General features: G+C 43.9%; 1 long non-coding RNA gene and 1 pseudogene across 1 annotated transcript in view; one reads left to right on the plus strand and one right to left on the minus strand.

The window, feature by feature from the left end:
• Window positions 1-347: 347 nt before the first annotated feature.
• LOC139030857 (uncharacterized) overlaps window positions 348-15,617 on the plus strand; it is a 132,859-nt gene continuing 117,589 nt past the window's right edge. Inside the window, exon 1 of the long non-coding RNA XR_011483291.1 lies at window positions 348-421. This is a non-coding gene — a long non-coding RNA (uncharacterized lncRNA). The remainder of the gene's footprint in view (window positions 422-15,617) is intronic.
• Window positions 1,070-1,428, minus strand: LOC139030856 (small ribosomal subunit protein uS10-like; annotated as a pseudogene).

Here is a 15,617-nt window from a genome sequence, read left to right on the forward strand (position 1 = left end):
GAAGATCCCCTGGAGAAGGGAACGACAACCCACTCCAGTATTCTTGCCTGGAGAATTCCATGGAGAGAGAGCCTGGCGGGCTACAGTCCACAGGGACACAAAGAGTCAGACACGGCTGAGCAACTAACACTTTCACACTTTCATTGGGTTGTGCAGAGCCATTACCCCCCGCCCTGTTACCAGGCAATGGTTGCCACAAAACCGCTGACGAGTGCTCAGCCATCGGTCAGCACCACAGTGGCCACCACCCCCTCCTCCACGAAACGAGCAACTGTCGGTGAGCAACCGTTGGCGGTCCTGCTCAGCCATTGGTCAGGGCTGCAGGGGGCCCCGCCCCCAGTGAGCAACTGTCGAGGAGAGACCGTTGCTGGGCTCCTTCAGCCAGCAGTGGGGGAGAGGTGGTCCTCAGGTGGAGACTGAGGTAAGAGGGGGATCCCGACCTTCTCCCCGGGGCCCTACAGCTCACCTGGCCTTGGGCCAGCAGCTGAGCTGCGGGGGCAGGGAAGGTTCAAGCTGGGGGCTGTGTGCAGTAGGGCTCCATAGCTCTGGCCAAGGCTGCCCACTGGCCGGACCCAGACTATGAGCTTATGGTGAACCTCTCCCCCACCCCCGTCTCGGCAACGTAATGGCAGTGGCCGTCTGCATAGGACGGAGCCGCGGGACCTAGTCCCGGCCGTGTGGGCGGCCTGAGGAGCCTGAGGAGTTGGGTTGGGCACCTGGATCCCTCAGTTGATGATGGCTGGGCAGGGTCTGGGGCCCTGGCCATGAGGGAGCTGCCAGTTGAGATCTGCCTCCTCTTAGCCAAGACCTGGACCTCAGAGTGGGAAGCTCATGCCTGGGGACCTTGCCCTTTCTTGTCAGAGCAGGGAAGAACAATGGACTGGTGGAGATTCACAGGAACATTGTTTACCTGACCACGACCTGACTCCAGAATAAAGGATCTGATACCAAGAAGTGTGCAACCACTAACCATAGCCCTCCCTCACCTTCCCTAGAAAAGGGCTTTGCTGAAGGCTTTGGGGGAGGTGTTTTTGTTTTTAACAACTGATTATCAATTTATTAGGTTGATTTAAGCATATGCAATGAAGACTTCAACCTTGACTCCTGGCTTAATGCTGATGGAAGTGATTTGCTTAAAATGATCTCAGAGGGACTGTGCAGGTCAATGAGTTGCTTTAGGATCCTCATCTCAAAATGATCCCATCTTAGATCCTTCATCACAAGGAGTTTTCCTTGCAGTTATTCTCAGAGTCTTGGTAGGCATCCAAACCGGTCCTTTCACTTTGAGACTCTTTTCTTCAGCAGCTGTGATCAGGTCAGCACGTGCCTTCTCCAAAAACTTTAGGTTGTGGCTGGTGAGGGTGATTCCATCTGGTGAATTGCCATCTCTGGCTTCACGGGAGTCTTGCCTGTATCTTTACAAGCCATGACTGTGGGGCGTCTTCCAACCAGCTGGCTCCTCAGTGAGAATGAACAGCAGTGAGTCTGGAGAAGGAGTGGTCTCCACTGCAGTGGTAACCACATTTTCCTCAAAGGGGTGGGGGAGGTTGGGTTTTTTTAAGGACTGAGGCACCCATCTCCACACATGGCCCCATAATAAACCTTTCTCTGTTCCAAACTCTGATGATTTGGTATTGTTTGTCCTCACTGTACATTGGGCACACAGACTTGCGTTTCTGCAACAATCTGATAAAGTGAGGGTGAAAACTATGTGGTTACCTGAGGAAGGAGGTTTCCTGGCAGAGGGAACAGCAAGTGAAAGGCCCTGAGGCAGACATGGATTTGACCTTTTTGCTTTTCCTATAGTTGTACTGGGAGCACAGCAAGAGAGGAGGGGTGACAGACAGTAGGATCAGAGAAGAAGGTCAGACCACAGAAGGAGGTCAACAGTGTCAGATGCTAAAGAACCAAACCTTGAAGGGTTTTAGGTTTTCCATGTGATGACAGCCGTCAGAACATGTTAAGCAGAAGAGTGACACAATCTGATTACTTTTTAAAGGCTTCTTCTGGCTGCTGTGTGAAAAAAGATTGGTAGTGACTCAAGAATGGAAGCAGTGAGACAAGGTTAATATATAGTAAGAGGCTGTTGCAATAATTCAAGAGAGAAGTCCTCATGGCAAGGACCAAGTTGGCAGCAGGAAAGAGGATAGGGATGGGTAAGTCTTCAATCTATTTCATGGTTAGACTCTACATGATTTGCTGGTAGGTTGAATATGATTTGTTAAAGAGTCAAGAATGATTTCAAGGTCTGGAGCCTGAAAAACTATGTGAATCATGATGTAGTTTATTGAGATGGAGAGCACTAAGAAAGAACAACTTTGGTAAAGAAAACTAAGAGTTCTGTTCTGGATATGTTGATTTGGAGGGTCTATAGAATATGCAATGGGCTTAACTGGCGGCTCAGTGGTAAAGAATCTGCCTGCAATTCAGGAGACCCGGTTTGATCCATAGGTTGGGAAGATCCCCTAGAGTAGGAAATAACAACCCACTCCAGTATTCATGCCTGAAAATCCCATGGACAGAGGAGCCTGGCAGGCTACAGTTCATGGGATCGCAAAGAGTTGGGCATGACTGAGCAACTGAGCATGCATATATACATAGAACATGACAAGAAGAGTTTATGGGAGAGGTTGGAGCTAGAGATGTGAACTGGTGAGTCTTCAGAATAAAAAATGATAGTTAAAGCCAAGATCCTGGCACCGAGGGGCAACTGTAGAGAAGAAAAAGGTCTGAGGCCAGAGGCCTGAGACTTCACACTATAGAGGAATGGAAGGGGGTATCCAGCAACTGAGCCCAAGAATGAGGGCCACCAAGGGCAGAGGAGCAAGTTGTCTTGGAAGACAAGGGAGATGAGAAGTAGGTAGTGGTAAACCCTGTCAATGGCTGCTCATGGGTTGAGTTAGATAAGAACTGAGAACTGCTCCTTGGTTTAGCCACCGGAGACCATTGGTGACCTCAAGGAAAATGTTTTTGATAAACTGGGAGAAGACCACCCCATTGGTGGTGGGTTCCAGAGAGAATGGGTGGTGAAGAAGGGGAGAGAGAGAATTGTTTCATCTCAAGGAATTTTTCTGCAGAGCAAAATGAAGCAGCAGCCAGAAGAGGTGGGCTCTAGGAAGTTTTTTGCTGTTGCCTGTTGTTTTCTTTTAAGCTGGGAGATAATTGTGTCTATTTCATAAGCTTCAGATTTTAGGCTGAAGGAAATTATCTAATAAAAAAGTGGAAATTGATATTGTAGGAAATAAGATTCTGTTTTTTTTTTTTTCTTTTTATTTATTTATTCATTGTGCTGGGTCTTCATTGCTGCACACAGGCTTTTCTCTAGTTGGGGCGAGCGGAGGCTCCTCTTCATTACGGTGCGTGCCCTTCTTATTACAGTGGCTTCTCTCATTGCCAAGCACAGGCTCCAGGGGGCACAGGCTTCAGCAGTTGCAGCATGCAGGCTTAGTAGATTCAACTATGGGCCCTAGAGCACAGGACCAGTAGTTTTGGTGAAGGGAGTTTAGTTGCTCTGCCACATGTGGGATCTTCCAAGATCAGGGATTGAACTGGTGTCCCCCGCATTGGCAGTTGGATTTCCATCCACTGTACCACTAATGAAGGTCCCCAGGAAACAGGATTCTTGCAGAGCTGCTGAGGGGGATAGAATCCATACCTGACTGAGACGTTGGTCTCTGCCGGGCATCCTGCTCCTTCACATTCAGAATGATTCACCTAGTATTGTAGACAGAAAGGTAGACCTACAGGAATAGATGCAGAAAGGTGGGGAGACGGATGCTTGAATTCCTCAGTGAAATAGAAAGTAAGGTCATGCACTGATGATGAGGAGAGAGGTGGGCATTGGAGACAGAGGAGGAGGTATGAAATAGTCCTCTTCGGAAGGGGGTGAGGGGGTGAGCGGAGGAACTAGGAATGTCCATAGCCTAGCCAGACGGGCTCACTTGAAGTCTAAGATCCTAAATTTAAAGTGAGACTAGTTGGCACGGTGTATGGTTTTCTTCACCTGTGTCTGGCTGCTTGGGTGCAAGCGTGAGTAGGGAGACAGATTTAAGCAGTGTTAAGGTCTGACTTGCGTCCCCCACAAGTTTATATGTTTGAAGCCGTTACCCCAGTGTAACTGAGCTTGGAGAAAGGACCTGAGGAGGCATACGTGTTAAACAAGGTCATAAGTGTGGGCTTTAATCCCATAGAACCGGTGTCCTAATTAGAGGAGAAGGAGACAGCAAAAGGCTCTTAAATGCCACACGTGCACAGAAGAAAGGCCACGTGAGGACCCAGAGAGAAGGCAGCTGTCTGCAACCCAGGAAGAGAGACCTCACAGGAAACTAACCCTGACGGCACTTTGTCCATGGCCTCTGGTCACCAGGACTGTGAGGAAAATGTAGTTTCTGTTGCTCAAGCCCCCCAGTCTGTGGAATACGGTTGTGGCAGCCTGAGCAAATTAGTGCAACCAGAGGTGGGGCTTTCTCAGGCAAATGTGACAAGATAGAACAAGGAATGATTACAGAGGCAGGCTGAATGAAGAAATAGTTGTCGGATGCTAGGCCTAGCGTGTGGAACTTGGCAATTCCTCCGCCAGGGTAGCTGCTGCCAGCTAGCTTCTCAGTACCCGCCTTCTTTCTCTTCCCACTGTGACAGGTATTGCTCCAGGAAAATGCCACGCAAGTGGGTAAGTTGCTCACCCTCAGGGGGCTCACAGCCAAGTGAAGGGGAGAGACACAGATAGTGTCAGTACAACATGACCAACATTGTCCTAAGACATTGACAGCGTCTTGGTCCAGAGGAGGTGTCACAGAAGTGCTGTTTGAGCTGGGTGCTGAAGCTGAGCAAGAGTTTACCAGGAGAGTATCCAGGCTGAGAGAACAGGAGTCTCTGAGGAGGACAGGACACTTGAGAGAGAGCAAAGCATCTATCATGGCCTCGGTGCAGGAGGTAGGATGTTCCTCCCTGGGGCGGTGGGGAGGGAGTGAGGAGGCGAGCTGTAGCCAGGATGTGAAAGGCCTGGAGTTGATTACATGATAACCAGAGGATTGATATCATAGACTATTCTTGAAAGAAAAGATAAAACTCTGTTAGCATTGTGGGAAATAAATTAGAATGGAAAAGAACTTAGCAGGCTGTTAAAATACCAATCTGGTGCTTAGGAGAAAGTGCAAGGCTGGAAAAATCCATTTCATTATCTCATATAGTAATGGAAGCCATGGATGTGACTGAGAATAAGATAGCCATCACTTCCCGAGTGTTCATCACATGCCAAGCACTACACCTTACATGGATTATCTTGTTTAAAGTTGACATCAGGGAGTTCCCTGATAGTTTAGTGGTTAGGACTCAGCACTTTCACTGTTGTGGGCCTGGATTTAATTCCCAGTCGGGGAACTAAGATCCTGCAAACCATCTGGTATGAACAACAACAACAACAAAAACAAACTGAAAGCAAATTTATTTAGAAGGTATTATTGTTATTGTTTCTTCAGATGAATAGTCAGAGTTTAGAGAGATTAAATGATTTGCCCAAATTCACATAGTTGGTAAGTAGATTTTAACTCAAGTGGTCTGACCCCAGTGTCCTCTGCTCTCTTTTGCCTTGGAGATATCTATGTTTAAGGGGGAAGCAAAAGTGGAGTCTGGGCAGGAAATACTTTTAATTTATTTATTTTTAAAAAAAAATTATTGGAGCATAGTTGATTTACAATATTGTATCAGTTTCAGGTGTTCAGCATTGTGAGTCAGTTATACATATACACATACCCACTCTTTTTAGATTCTTTTTCCATATAGGTCATTACAGAGTATTTGAGTTCCTTGTGCTATAGAGTAAGTCCTTATTCTCTATTTTATACATAGTAGTGTGTATTTTGGAGAAGGCAATGGTACCCCACTCCAGTACTCTTGCCTGGAGAATCCCAGGGATGGAGGAGCCTGGTGGGCTGCCGTCTGTGGGGTTGCACAGAGTTGGACACGACTGCAGCGACTTAGCAGCAGCAGTGTGTATATGTCAATCCCTGTTTTCCAATTTATCCCTCCCCTCCCTCTTGCCCACCTAGTGACCTTAAGTTTGTTTTCTACATCTGTGACTCTAAGGAAATAGTTTTTTAAAGATTTGGCAGAGAATCAAGAAAGTAGATGATTGGCATCAAAGGCTCAAAAGCATTCAAAAGGAGGTCAATGAAGATGTGCTCTAAATAGAAGTCCAGATCACATAAGATCATGGTTGCACTTCCTAAGGGCAGACTAGGTTAACAGCAAGGCCAGAGGCTGGCTAAAAATGCTGAGGAACAAGTGAGGCAGTGGTTTGATGTGAAAGTCATGCAGCAGGTCAGCTGGCACCTGAGGAAAGAGAGGGGTGCTGGCCACCTAGACAAGTACACAGGTGACGTCACCATGGCCAACTTACCTCCATTCCACAGTCTGGCAGGCTCAGAAACAAATTTGCCAGCACAAGTCTCCAAGTCCATGAGAGCTTATGTTTGAAAACCAGGATGTTGATTGATTAATTGGTGCTGAGTAATAAACTACTGAGAAATCCAGATGTTCATAGTTTGCTGATGAGAGCACTCTAGCTTACTGGCAAAGCCTAACATTATAATCAGAATGTTACCAGGAAGCATGAAGTCAGAGCAGGATAAGGGGACTGGTGTCTCAGTCTATGACATCTCGTGCACCCATCTTCACCAGGGATATACCCGCAGGTGCTCATGCTTACCAGTTATGCTTCTGTCTCCTTTGAGCAGCAGTGGAGTCGCACTGATGAGTTTTACTTCTGTGGATTTTTTTGTTAGAGAAACCATCCCATTCCTATTACTTCAGTGTTTCCCAATCATTCTCATACAATTTTCATAATATTTGACCTACCCACCAATGTGTACCATCATTAGTTTAAATTCTAAAAATTAATTTACTTAGAGTTAAGAATAAAGATTTATCTTAAAATAAAATGTTATGTTATGAGAATAAATGCAAAGCCAGTATCCTTTGCCACAACGAGAAGGCAACTGTAAATCTAAAGACATAGCTTTGAAAAAAAAAAATCAATTATCTGTTATTCCCCCAATTCTTGAATACTAGCAATGATATGCTTACTACTCCCTGGGAAGCATTTTTCTCAAGCAACAAAATGCAGTTACTACATGTATGCTTTCTCAGCAACATTCTCATTTATTGGAATGGCTCCACACTGTTCCGTGCATAGGGGCAGATCTAGCGTGAAACTACTTATAATAAGGTTTGAACTTCAAGATTCATTATTTTTACCTGTCCTTTCCAAGGCCTTATATGTTTGTACCTAATTTTGTGTTCTTTTTACAAGGAGAACCCGACCACTACATCTTGTAAAGGTTTACACCCCAAACCTGTATTCTCTGCTACTTCTGGATCATTCTAGAGGTGGCTAAATTCACCTTATTTCATACTGAAGGGATAAGTTTTTTTCAGGTTTAGTGATGTCCTGCAGTTTATCCCTATACCAACTTTGTAGCGAAAGAGATATTTGATGAGCCACTTGAAGGTAGGCAAGAGTGAAGGGAAGGGTGATGTTTAGACTAGAAAAACGTGAAAGTGTTTATGAAGAGAATGGGTGGAAGGTAGTCTAAAAGAGACCAAGGTAGTCTAAAAGAGGAGGAAACTGATGGAAAGCGGTTTTAGCACATAAGAGAGGGCTTGACCTTTGAAAGAAGGACCCCTTGCCCTGTAAAAGAGACAAGAAGGGATGCATCTTAGGTAGATCAACAAAGAGGCCCTGACTTGTTTGGTCTCTAGTTTCTCTTTGGATTCTGAGAACACATCCCATGTCAGAGTGAGGGACGTGGAGATTGTATGGGAGGTTTGAGAAGCCTATGTTTGAAGTTTTCAACATGGAACCTGCAAGAGGGAACTCACCAGAGGCAAGAGAAAGCCTCGTAGAGTGGCTTGGATGGACCAGTTCATAGGGATGCTGGGCAGTGCAATGGTAGGATACTTACCCAGAAGACTCTGAGGCCCTCATGGTCTGATTCTGTCATGAGTCATCAAGGAAGGAGAGAAAGGATGCCAAAGAGGCAAGGGAAATGGAGTCGCTAATTAACATGTCATGGAAGGGATTAACCAGAGAGTGGGTAGCTTACAGATCAGAATTTGGAATCCAGGTCTTGATGAAATCAAAGAGCATGTTTAGAGGGGAAGCAGTGGAGACCACGGTCTGAGCAGAACTTCTGAATGGCTTGAGAAGGTGATGACAAGGCCCAGGATGCCAAAAAAGAGAGACCTAGAGGGATAAGGTGAAGGGCACAAAGAGATTGAGGAAGCAAGAGATCAAGGCTAGACATCATTGAGGATGATGGCAAGAATGAAGACAGAAATCTCTCCATCAGAGGTCCTGATATAAGAGGAAGAGAGGAATGCCTAGGCTTTCTGGAGATGGGAAGTATAGGATGGAGAGAAGGTGAATAACATGTCCATGTCCTCATCTCCAAAACCTGTAAACCTGTTACCTTGAATAGCAAAAAGGATTTTGTAAATGTGGTTAAGTCAAGGATTCTGTGGAAAGGAGATCATCCTGGATTATCCAGATAGGACTGACATAATCACAAGGATCCTTAAAAGAGAGAAAGGAGGCTGGGGGTAAGGGGGGAGGGATGGGAAGCAGAAGGGATGTGATGACAGTGCAAGCAGAGATCTGAGTGATGCAATCGCCAGCTTTGAAGATGGAGGAAGCCAAGAAATGCAAGCAGCTGATAGAAGATGGAAAAGGCAAGGGAATGGATTCTGCCCTGGAGCCTCCAGAGGGAATGCAGACCTGCAGACACCTTGACTCCAGTCCCATGAAACCCATTTTGGACTCTGCCCTCCAGAATGCTAAGACAATAAATAAGTGGTGTTTTATGCTACTTAGTTTGTGATAGTTTGTTACAGCACTTATAGGAAATGAATAGAGATGGGAAGCTGGTTGATATGAATATTTTCAAAGGGAAGTCTTTTGAAAAAATATGGAAGAACCATATTCTGTGGGCAGAAGCCTAAAGCCAGGAGACACTACCTCTGGTCATCAGATAGAGCCTGTGTGCACAGATGAGCTGTCTCTACTTGCAAGGGCTGCAAAGGACCTGAGTCTTCCAGGGAAATCCAAATTTTCAGTTGAAGCCAGGAGGGAGAGGAGATAGTGAGCAAAAAGGTTAAGAGTGTAGAGGATTATTTTAATTTTGGGCAATAGATCAAGACTTTCAAAGTAAACAATGTAAACAGTTAGAGATCAGGTCCTGGGAGAAGACTGAACTGAATAGGAATAAAAATACTTAGGATCTGTGGCCTCCATGGGTAGCATGCTGTGCACATACCATGAGCCATTGCTGAGAATCACAGGGAAGAAGGAGGCAGAGGCCGGAGATGGAACTCTGTTCAGCAGTTTTAATGAAAAACTTTCTGGCTCCCCCTTCTACTTAGCTGGCTAGCTTTGATGCCTCTGCTGGTCTTAGTCAAATTCCAAAATCAGACATTTGCTTTTTAAGGGACTAAGACCAACTTTGTGTGGATCATATTATGTGTAATGTCAACTCATTAATACCTGTCATAAACAAGTCAAAATAAACTCATTTTTTTTTCACAAGCTATAATAAAATTTTGTTTCTGATTTTGAGAAAGTCTTGTCCATATAAGGCTTGTAAGTGCTCATTGGATTTAATTGAATTAAAATAAGTCATAAAGTGAGAGCTGAATCAGAGAATCATGAAGAAGTTATGTGGAAGGGACCTTTTATGCAAATGTCAGATTTATGACCTCCAACCTTTTAGCTTTATTAGTTGGCCTCTACCACATATGTGTCAAGGCCATCCTTTTGTACGCTAGGCCTCCCTTCTGAATCCTGGCCTTTAGATATTACCATGTCCATCAGGAGGGGAGGCAGGGAAGGGGACCAAAGGAAAGGCCAGAGGAAAGTGAGCATTTCTCTAGGGGAACTGCTGCAGAGCTGGCTTTGGCCACCCACTCTCTGGTCCTCACCAGGACGGGGCATCCCTCCCAAGCAAATGGTCACTCCATTTATGGTAAAAGTCTCTTCCCACACAGCTGCGAAGATAAGAAAGAGAATCCAAGAGAGGCAACAGTAAAAAGAAATAGAAATCTAAGAGACCAGCTGTTGGCAAGGCAGAGTTGCTTTGTTTTTCCACCTTCTTTTCCATTATGGTTTTTTGTAAGATACTGAATACAGTTCCCTGTGCTATACAATTTTTATATATATACTGTATATACAAAAACCTTGTTGTTTATGTATATATAGTAATTTGAGTCTGCTAATCCCAAACTCCTAATTTATCCACAAGTTTGCTTTCCATCTGTGTGAGTCTGTTTGATAAATAAGTTCATTTATATCATATTTTAGATTTCACATATAAGTGATTTCATTTAATATCTGTCTTTGTCAGACTTACTTCACTTAGTATGATAATCTCTAGGTCCGTCCATATTGCTGGAGAACACTGAGTTTATCCCTACAAACCAGCAAATACCATTCCCTTTCAAACTGCATGCTCTTAAACTAGAAGTTATTGATATCTCTGTGTGTTGTGTGTATGTTCATCTGTTTGTTCCTTCTTGTGTACAAAGCTAATTACTTCTTTAATTAAGTGCTCTTCACTCTTATTAGAGCTGTTAGCATATCCAAGAACATTTGCTGTTTTTGGTTTCCCAGTGGACCAACGCATGCGTTTTCAGGAACCAGCTGGTTTTGTTAATATGACAGTGTATATCAGGTGCAGAAGGATAATTTGCTGCCTTTCAGATATCTATTTCTTCCCCTCCAAATGGGTGCACCTGCATTGGAACCCAGAGTGTCTGCACTCAAATGGTCACTGAAGACTAAGCTAGCTAACAGTCTCCAAAACCAGACACAGAATCAGCTGTCTTGGAACTGCTTGTCTGTGCATCATGAGGAACTGTGCAGGGAGACATGGATGAGAATCTGCCACATCTATAGACGTGCTACAGAAATGTGCTATAGAAATAGATGCGCTAGAGAAATAGGATTGGGACACAGAATCACTGCAGTGTCTGTCTGCTGGGTCGCCATGATGCTCAGTCGCATAGTAACAGTTATCCTCAGTGCAGGAAAACACAGGACTTATTCTGAATTATCTACTTCTCCTTTCATAACCATTAAGCTGAGTGTGGTCAGAGCTGGTCCTTATCTTTCTGGAGACCAGAATCTACAACAAGGCCAATCTGATGAGCACAGAATCTGCATAGTTACACGAAATCCTGCACCTAGAAGGACCCCTTGCTTGGTTTAACGCTGTGTTGCTGCTGCCTTGAAATTTTTAACAACTTTTAAATAAGGAGTTCAGCATTTTTATTTTGCACTGGGCTTTGCGAATTATGTAGCCTATCATGATCTCCTATATAGCTTCTTTGGTTGAAAAACTTCTAATTTTAGGGTTACTTCTCTAATAATCCAAAACCCTCTATTGTGTACTTTTATTTGTGAGTCTCTGTACAGATTTTACTATGAACAAAGCTAGTAGATGTGATGGAATTCCAGTTGAGCTATTTCAAATCCTGAAAGATGATGCTATGAAAGTGCTGCACTCAATATGCCAGCAGATTTGGAAAACTCAGCAGTGGCCACAGGACTGGAAAAGGTCAGTTTTCATTCCAATCCCTAAGAAAGGCAATCCCAAAGAATGCTCAAACTACCACACAATTGCATTCATCTCACACGCTAGTAAGGTAATGCTCAAAATTCTCCAAGCCAGGCTTCAGCAATACGTGAACTGTGAACTTCCAGATGTTCAAGCTGGTTTTAGAAAAGGCAGAGTAACCAGAGATCAAATTGCCAATACCTGCTGGATCATCAAAAAGTGAGAGAGTTCCAGGAAAACATCTATTTCTGCTGTATTGACTATGCCAAAGCCTTCGACTGTGTGGATCACAATAAACTGTGGAAACTTATGAAGGAGATGGGAATACCAGACCACCTGACCTGCCTCTTGAGAAACCTGTATGCAGGTCAGGAAGCCACAGTTAGAACTGGACATGGACCAACAGACTGGTTCCAAATAGGAAAAGGAGTACGTCAAGGCTCTATATTGTCACCCTGCTTATTTAACTTATATGCAGAGTACATCATGAGAAACACTGGGCTGGAAGAAGCACAAGCTGGAATCAAGATTGCCAGGAGAAATATCAATAACCTCAGATATGCAGATGACACCACCCTTATGGCAGAAAGTGAAGAGGAACTAAGGAGCCTCTTGATGAAAGTGAAAGAGGAGAGTGAAAAAGTTGGCTTAAAGCTTAACATTCAGAAACTAAGATCATGGCATCTGATCCCATCACTTCATGGGAAATAGATGGGGAGACAGTGGAAACAGTGTCAGGTTTTATTTTTTTGGGCTCCAAAATCACTGCAGATGGTGACTGCAGCCATGAAATTAAAAAATGCTTACTCCTTGGAAGGAAAGTTATGACCAACCTAGACAGCCTATTAAAAAGCAGAGACATTACTTTGCCAACAAAGGTCCGTCTGATCAAGGCTATGGTTTTTCCAGTGGTCATGTATGGATGTGAGAGTTGGACTGTGAAGAAAGCTGAGCGCTGAAAAATTGATGCTTTTGAAATGTGGTGTTGGAGAAGACTCTTGAGAGTCCCTTGGACTGCAAGAATATCCAACCAGTCCATCCTGAAGGAGCTCAGTCCTGGGTGTGTTCATTGGAAGGACTGATGCTGAAGCTGAAACTCCAGTACTTTGGCCACCTCATGCAGAGAGTTGACTCATTGGAAAAGACCCTGATGCTGGGAGGGATTGGGGGCAGGAGGAGAAGGGGATGACAGAGGATGAGATGGCTGGATGGCATCACCGACTTGATGGGCATGAGTTTGAGTAAACTCTGGGAGTTTGTGATGGACAGGGAGGCCCGGCGTGCTGCGATTCATGGGGTCGCAAAGAGTCAGACACGACTGAGTGACTGAACTGATACAGATTTCAGGCTGCAAGTTTCCTAAGAGCCTGGACTTTCTTATATCTTCTTCTCCAGGGCTTAGAAGAGTGCCTGACATAATTAGTCAGACAGTGTTTGTTGAATGACTGAGCGTTTGAGAGAGGTTTCAAGGATATTCCTATAGCCCAAGGTAACAAAGCAGATTACTGGGATAGTGTCACATTTGGTATCAAGTTCACCATAAAAGAGGTCATTAAATCTGCACACTCCATCCCTACCTCCTCCTCAACTACTTTTCACTGAGTGGTAAGCTGCTTTAATGCTTGATCACCCACACTGATTCTTTTTTTACCCGATTTCCTAATTCCGTAAGCTGAGCAGGGAACCTTGTATTGACCCACACAACTATGCTAATGGGCCAACCTGAGTTGCTGTTGTCAAGGCTCAGGGAGACAGTTTTGACTCAGAGGGTGGGCACACCTTCACCCTTGCCAGCTGAGCTGGAGGGTCTTAGAGACGTAAACGTAAGAGCAAGCATTGTGACTTCATGGTTCTATAAAGAGGAGCCATCCTGCCCACACTTGGCAGCTGGACCGTGAGCGTGAGCACCAGTAGCCCCGTAAGAGGTACATCTTATGTTGTGGGTCTTTGTGGAAGTGCTTCCCTTGCAACATTTAAGGTGACTAGTCCAATAATTTGTATTGCATTTTATTTTTTTTCATTTTTATTTTTATTTTTATTATTTTTTATATATATATACCACATTTTTTTTTATTTTTTATTTTTTTCCATTTATTTTTATTAGTTGGAGGCTAATTACTTTACATCATTACAGTAGTTTTTGTCATACATTGAAATGAATTAGCCATGGATTTACATGTATTCCCCATCCCAGTCCCCCCTCCCACCTCCCTCCCCACCCGATCCCTCTGGGTCTTCCCAGAGCACCAGGCCCGAGCACTTGTCTCATGCATCCAGCCTGGGCTGGGGATCTGTTTCACCCTAGATAATATACATGTTTCAATGCTGTTCTCTTGAAATATCCCACCCTCGCCTTCTCCCAGAGTCCACAAGTCTGTTCTATACATCTTGAGTCTCTTTTTCTGTTTTGCATATAGGGTTCTCGTTACCATCTTTCTAAAGTCCATATATATGTGTTAGTATACTGTAATGGTCTTTATCTTTCTGGTTTACTTCGCTCTGTATAATAGGCTCCAGTTTCATCCATCTCATTAGAACTGATTCAAATGAGTTCTTTTTAATGGCTGAGTAATATTCCATGGTGTATATGTACCACAGCTTCCTTATCCATTCGTCAGCTGATGGGCATCTGGGTTGCTTCCATGTCCTGGCTATTATAAACAGTGCTGCGATGAACATTGGGGTGCACGTGTCTCTTTCAGATCTGGTTTCCTTGGTGTGTATGCCCAGAAGTGGGATTGCTGGGTCATATGGCAGTTCTATTTCCAGCTTTTTAAGAAATCTCCACACTGTTTTCCATAGTGGCTGTACTAATTTGCATTCCCACCAACAGTGTAAGAGGGTTCCCTTTTCTCCACACCCTCTCCAGCATTTATTGCTTGTAGACTTTTGGATAGCAGCCATCCTGACTGGCGTATAATGGTACCTCATTGTGGTTTTGATTTGCATTTCTCTGATAATGAGTGATGTTGAGCATCTTTTCATGTGTTTGTTAGCCATCTGTATGTCTTCCTTGGAGAAATGTCTGTTGAGTTCTTTGGCCCATTTTTTGATTGGGTCATTTATTGTTCTGGAGTTGAGCTGGAGGAGTTGCTTGTATATTTTTGAGATTAATCCTTTGTCTGTTGCTTCGTTTGCTATTATGGAACAGAATAGAAAGCCCAGAGATAAATCCACGAACCTATGGTCACCTTATCTTCAACAAAGGAGGCAAGGATATACAATGGAAAAAAGATAACCTCTTTAACAAGTGGTGCTGGGAAAACTGGTCAACCACCTGTAAAAGAATGAAACTAGAACACTTTCTAACACCATACACAAAAATAAACTCAAAATGGATTAAAGATCTAAATGTAAGACCAGAAACTATCAAACTCCTAGAGGAGAACATAGGCAAAACACTCTCCGACATAAATCACAGCAGGATCCTCTATGACCCACATCCCAGAATTTTAGAAATAAAAGCAAAAATAAACAAATGGGACCTAATGAAACTTAAAAGCTTTTGCACAACAAAGGAAACTATAAGCAAGGTGAAAAGACAGCCCTCAGATTGGGAGAAAATAATAGCAAACGAAGCAACAGACAAAGGATGTATTGCATTTTAAATAGATTAAAGGAGAACAATTTAAAGCCAGTACCTCTGTGTGTGGACCACAAATAGGATTCATTTCCAATGATTACCTGGAACACTATGTTGAATAGTATTCTAAAAGAATACTCTAAAAGAGTCTGGGGGTCAATTAATAATGCCTGTATGGGCACTTATGCTTGCATTTATTGAGAGTCTACACAGTATTGAATACATGGTAAATGCTTCATGCGTATTTGTTGACCGGGTGAATAGATCGATGAAGATTTGCCATTGAAAGAGTGGTTCAGGACGTGCCACCCCAAACATGTCATATTGGCATATGGATTGGGAAACAGTAGATGCAGGAAGGGCTCCTTGACCACCCCCGACCCCTTTCTAAAAGCAAGCCATATAATTTCCCATGAGATAGATGTCCT

This window comes from Odocoileus virginianus, chromosome 24 (genome assembly GCF_023699985.2).
Source record: "Odocoileus virginianus isolate 20LAN1187 ecotype Illinois chromosome 24, Ovbor_1.2, whole genome shotgun sequence".
NCBI lineage: Eukaryota > Metazoa > Chordata > Mammalia > Artiodactyla > Cervidae > Odocoileus > Odocoileus virginianus.